The sequence below is a fragment of the Biomphalaria glabrata genome, chromosome 3 (genome assembly GCF_947242115.1).
Source record: "Biomphalaria glabrata chromosome 3, xgBioGlab47.1, whole genome shotgun sequence".
Taxonomy (NCBI): Eukaryota; Metazoa; Mollusca; class Gastropoda; family Planorbidae; genus Biomphalaria; species Biomphalaria glabrata.
Genome location: NC_074713.1, coordinates 50,454,211 through 50,460,483, shown reverse-complemented (window position 1 = coordinate 50,460,483; position 6,273 = coordinate 50,454,211).

Here is a 6,273-nt window from a genome sequence, read left to right as displayed (position 1 = left end):
CGCTCTACACAATTAAAGTGTAAACAACTTATTAAGCACTTAAAACACAATAACTAATCATACATCGGCACATTTATTTCATTACTTTTATTTCATAGTTCTATAATAAATCAATCTACAGTAACATGGTGCGCAAATGTTTAATAAGGTCTATTGATTCTTTAAAACTTGTTCTTGTTTGCAAAGAAATATTTTAGTGTACTGCGGTAAGCCTAGTGACGTAAGCAGCGTTTTTCCCGTTTACGTCATGGAAAATTTTCATTCATATATAAATATAAATATATATACATACATACATACATACATACATACATACATACAAGAATTGCTCGCTTAAGAGTATAGGATATATATATATATAAATTTTATTTCGAAAACGGCTCTAACGATTTTCTTTAAAATTTCAAGGTATGTGCATAATAGTGAGAAAAAAATTCTCAACTCATTGGCCACATTGGGAAAACTCGAGATCGACCGTTATATCGGTTTGAAAATGTCTCATTATCGAAAAATTAATTTTGGCTAGAATGTTTTATGAATGAAAATTTTCCATGACGTAAACGGGAAAAACGCTGCTTACGTCACTAGGCTTACCGCAGTACACTAAATTATTTCTTTGCAAACAAGAACGAGTTTTAAAGAATCAATAGACCTAATTAAATATTTGCGCACCATCTTACTGTAGATTGATTTATTATTTTTACCTTTACCTTTACCTATCCCTTAGTCGACCGTCTTTCTCCATTCCTCCCTTTTTTTTGCCTTGATCAGAACCTCTCTCAATGGCAGGCCTGTCCATTCTTTAATGTTGTCCTCCCATCGCTTTTTCTGTCTGCCTCTTCTTCTTTTCCCTGGCACTGTTCCCTGAATAAAGGTCTTTGCGAGCCCCGTAGATCTTGTAATGTGGCCAAAGGTTTTAAGCTTTCGTTTTTTCACAATAGTAAGCAGGTCGTCATGAGCTCCGATCGCTACAGTAACCCTGTCTCTGATTTCTTGGTTTGTGATGCGGTCTTTGAATGTGATGCCTAGGATCCTTCTGTAGCATCTCAATTCCATTGCTAGGATCCTCCTCTCAAGCTCTGCATTCAACGTCCACGACTCGCAAGCATATAAAAATGTGGCCATGACCAGAGAGCGCATCAGTCTAATTTTGGTGATTTATTATAGAAATATGAAATAAAAGTAATGAAATTAAATGTGCCGATGTATGATTAGTTATTTTATTTTAAGTGCTTAATAAGTTGTTTACACTTTAATTGTGTAGAGCGGTGTAGATACCTTTTACTTTGTTGTTTATTTTGCTGGTGACCTCCAGCTGTCTCGTTCTGAGGTTGCATGCAACCAGGTGCTCTCTTCTATGTCAGCTAAGGCAAGTTTGCGCCATAAGCTGGTGTTTTAAGCGTTTCGGTGTTACGTCGACCACTTTTTAGCTCACCAAAAAAGACTGCCTTTGGCATGCGTTCGTCTGAGATTCGTCTCCCATACAGGATACTACTCTGTCCAGCGTAACTGTCGGACTTAAAGAATTCCCTCTATACAAAGGCCGAGGATACACATTTGAGACCAAAAGAAAATTTGCTGCCGAGGACAGACGCAGACGCTAAAAAAAAATCTTAATCGAGCACCGCGGACAATGGTTATGCTTGCCTTGGATGTGGCAAGATATGTAGGTCACAGCTGCAATCCTCATTAATTTTCGGACTCTAAGACAAGCCTTATTATTATTATTATTTTGCTGGTGAATTATTACCACGTGTCCATGCTTCGGTGTCTACTGTCCTGTACCAAAACAATGGAAATGTCATAACACAGCTTCTCTACGCCTTACTTGCTCACACTTAAAATGATATCCATCTAGCGGTCAACGAGTTTGCGTACGCTGCAGCCTCTTTTGATTTAACTATAAACCTTGGTAAAAAGCTTGGAGTTAGGGCGTGTTGACGGAAAGCCCAGGAGAGATCTGAATGGAGGGATGTGTAAAAGCAGGTCATAGCACCACTGGGATGGATGGATGGCAAAAGCCGGTATGAACTTCTTATAGTCCGACAGTCAGGCTGGGCAGGGCACGTATCCCGTATGGGTAACGAGCATATTATTCGGCGTAACAGAGGTGCCCTACGGAAACGTTTCTTTAGAAAACTAATGCAATGATTTAAGTCTAATAAGAAAAAATGAGCCATTTTACTTTGTCACTAAGTGCATGTTTTACCCTATAACGTAGTTACACTGTTACACTGCAAAGACTTTCTTCCAAGCCAATAATAGTAAGCCTACAATAGAATTACGCAAAAGATGGATTGCAAAACTTTAAGACGGACTTGAGCTGTAGTTTGTCTAGACTGTAGGAGGACTTAAAAGACTTTAAATTTAATCGACATGTTCAATTAGGCCTACAATTAGAACTAACAGAACACTAAAACAACTCTTCAGATTAGTAGTCTTTATCCGATCGTTCATTTTCGTAATTACAAGAATATTCTCAAAATGACTTCGGGTATATATCCTTCCGAAATTATTTAACAGAGCGAGGTTCGGCCACCTGGTACAAAAATATTCTCAAAATGACTTCGGGTATATATCCTTCCGAAATTATTTAACAGAGCGAGGTTCGGCCACCTGGTACAAAAATATTCTCAAAATGACTTCGGGTATATATCCTTCCGAAATTATTTAACAGAGCGAGGTTCGGCCACCTGGTACAAAAATATTCTCAAAATGACTTCGGGTATATATCCTTCTGAAATTATTTAACTGAGCGAGGTTCGGCCACCTGGTACAAAAATATTCTCAAAATGACTTCGGGTATATATACTTCCTTAACAAATTATTAATCCGAGCGAGGCTCGGTCACCTGATATTGTCAGTTTAATTTAAAAAGAGAACTGAAAAATACAAAGATATATAGTGAAAAAACCGACTTCCGGCCCAATACTTTTTAATCAAAGAAACGAAACGGGCTAGTCCAACAAACCCTATATAAAGTAATATAGCCTACATGGAAGTCCGCGTAATTGTTTTTATTAAATGGCTCAGTAATCATTACTTCTTACGGGGAAGGGTGATTAACATTACACGAATTTCTGCAGAAAAAATATTTATACCCAAATAAGAACGAAGCAACCAAACATTAAAACCCTTCTTTCATTCCAGCTGTACCGATCTTACATTCATGGCACACTACAGGAATTAATAGTTAAACTTTAAAGTTTAGTTTTAGATTAAGTTTAAGATTTATTGTAGGTGTAGTATTAGTATTATTGTATTGAAGTGTACGTTTAGTGTTAGTTTATGTTTAGTGTAGTGTATGGTTAGTGTTAGTGTATGTTTAGTGCTAGTCTAGTGTATGTTTAGTGTTAGTGTAGTGTACAGTTTTTTTTTTCTTAAGAGGTTTTTTTATTGCATGTTTACAGTACACACCACTGACTGAGGGAACTAAAGATCAAGCATTCCAAACATACGTTCCATTGACCACTAGAACTGCAAATAAGAACTACAAAACGATCAAACACCACAAGCAATGGTTAGGTATTAATTTTAATGCCCGGCGCATTACCAAGCGCAGAGATGATGAGGAGGTCAAAATCGCAACTATTATCCTCACATTCGGAACTAGGACACCGCCAGAGTATGTGAAGAGTTCCAGTGAGGCCTACATATCTAACCCCATAAGGTGCTTCAAGTGCTAGTCAGTGGATTATGGACACGGCAAGGCAGTCTGTAAGAGGAACACTGTGTGTGCCAGATGTGCTGGAGAGGGTCATGAGGACAAGGGCTGTACAGCCCAGAAAAAATGCCAAAACTGTCACGCTGGCCACTCAGCCTACTGTAAGGACTGCCCTGTGTGGAAACAGGAGGTTGCCGTGCAGGGGTACAAGGCAAGTAATGGGTTAGAAGCAAATTAGACACTCAAAATTCTATGAGCGTAGCCAAAGAGGTTTTGGGTTTACCCCCCCCCCCCTTTTTTTTTTCTCTTCGGTAGGGCTTGAAGCTAAAAAATACTTCAATATAAAAAAAAGCTAATTACGCACTCAAAATGTTATGAGCGTAGTTAAATGGGTTTTGACTCAGTTTTGAGTTTAAATCCCCCTTCAGCGGGGTTTGAAGGTAAAAAATACCTCTTTAATAATAAAAACAAAGCAAATTATACACTCAAAATGTTATGAGTGTAGTCAAGGGGTTTTTTAGTTTAAACCCACAGCCAGCGGGGTTTGAAGCTAAAAAATACATCTTCAGTGTAAGTAAAAAAGCAAATTACGCACTCAAAATGCTATGAGCGTTGCCAAAAGGGGTTTTGAGTTTAAACCCCCTTTAGAGGGGTTTGATGCTAAAAAAAATACATCTTCAGTGTAAGTAAAAAAGCAAATTACGCACTCAAAATGCTATGAGCGTTGCCAAAAGGGGTTTTGAGTTTAAACCCCCTTCAGAGGGGTTTGATGCTAAAAAAAATACATCTTCAGTGTAAGTAAAAAAGCAAATTACGCACTCAAAATGCTATGAGCGTTGCCAAAAGGGGTTTTGAGTTTAAACCTCCTTCAGAGGGGTTTGATGCTAAAAAAATACCTCTTCAATATAAAAAAAGCAAAGTACACACCAAAATTATTTGAGCGTAGACAAACCTAATGGGGTTTTTAGAATTAAACCCCTCTCATACAGATGCCTTTATTTTTAAAGTTTTAAACCCCTCCAGATGGTTTTGAGTTTTAAATTCCCCTACAGAGTGTTTTGAGGTGGAAAACCTTTATCTTCAATATCATTCTAAAGCAAACTACAGTTATTAAGTTCTATTACTAACTAAATGGGGTTTTAAATTTAAAAAAAAAAACAACTCCAGAGATTTTTTTTAGTTTAAAACTCCAACAGATGACTCTGACGATAAACCTTCCCTTTTCAATATAAAATCTAAAGCAAACTACATTCACTTAATTCCAAGTGCGTATTCAAGATAGGTTACACATTTCTACCAGTGGAGGGGCTCCATTAATTAAGTGCAGTGAATAGTTATCTGCCGAAATTGAAAAACACTAAATGTGTCTCAAAAAAGATGGCTAAGACAGATTTTAGGAGTCAGTTATAGAGATCGGGTCTAAATCAAGGAAATCCTATCCCGAACTGGGAGTCAACCCCTTAGTAAGATTGTAATAGAGCGTCTCATGAGGTTTGCTGGGCATGTTCTCAGACAAAATGAATTACGCATAAGAAGAGTTGCGATGACATCCTAGTACAACTTGGCGCCACACATTCATGGAGGTCCTCAGAGCAGGTGGGAAGAGGCTTCAGACATTACCAGTGACAGATTTTTATGGAAACAGCTTGACGGCAAATGCGCCGAACGGCGCGGGAGGGTCTAAGCGTGACCTCCGTGACCTATGTCGAAGGCGCCGGTCTAAGTCAGTAAGAATAGCACATTAGGTGGGGGAGCTCCTAGCGCTCCCCCAGACCCCCTTGCTAACAATGGCGGGGAATCTACAATTTTTCCACTAACTCTAGGAACAACTTATTCTAGGGCACAATAAACGTGTTCCGAAAGAATGAACGGTCAGAATGTAATAAAGATTATATATATACACACACACATAATACATATAATTTTTTTTCGCGGATGGTAGGGGGTCGGGGATTTTATTTTTATGTAAATAAAGTTTTATTTTGTCTTATTTAATTTCAAGTAAAGTTTCGTTGGTGCTTTCATTTAGTTTAGGTTAGTATGTCTGGTTAGGCCTACTTAGGTGACTCTAGTCCCTTGGTCGTAGACTGAGGTGTCACTGATGAAACCCACCCAGTAGCGCTAACATCTGCCTACTGTATAAATAGACACATTTGTAATACTTAATAATAATTCAGTAATTACAAAATACAAAGAACCTGACAGCCATAATTATACCGATACCCTGTGCGGATTCCGGCAGGGGCGGACAACAACTGAGCACGACATGGCCTAAATTGTGTCGATGTACCAAAACTCAAAATCAAATTACTTGGTATGACTGGAAGCTTTCATCAGAAATGCACTGCTAAGACGAGAACATCTAGTAGCTGTATTCGACATAGAAAAAGTCTATGATACAACATGGAAACATGGCATTCTACGTGAACTGGAGCTTATGAGGCACCTTCCCTGCTTTGTGAGGGAATTCCTCAAAGACCGGAAATTTCAGGTTCGAGTGGGAAACTCCTCTTCTGACACTTATGACCAGAAAATGGGTGTACCCCAGGGCAGCATCATCTCAGTGACCCTGTTCAACATAAAAATAAACAGCATTATAAATGCTCTGT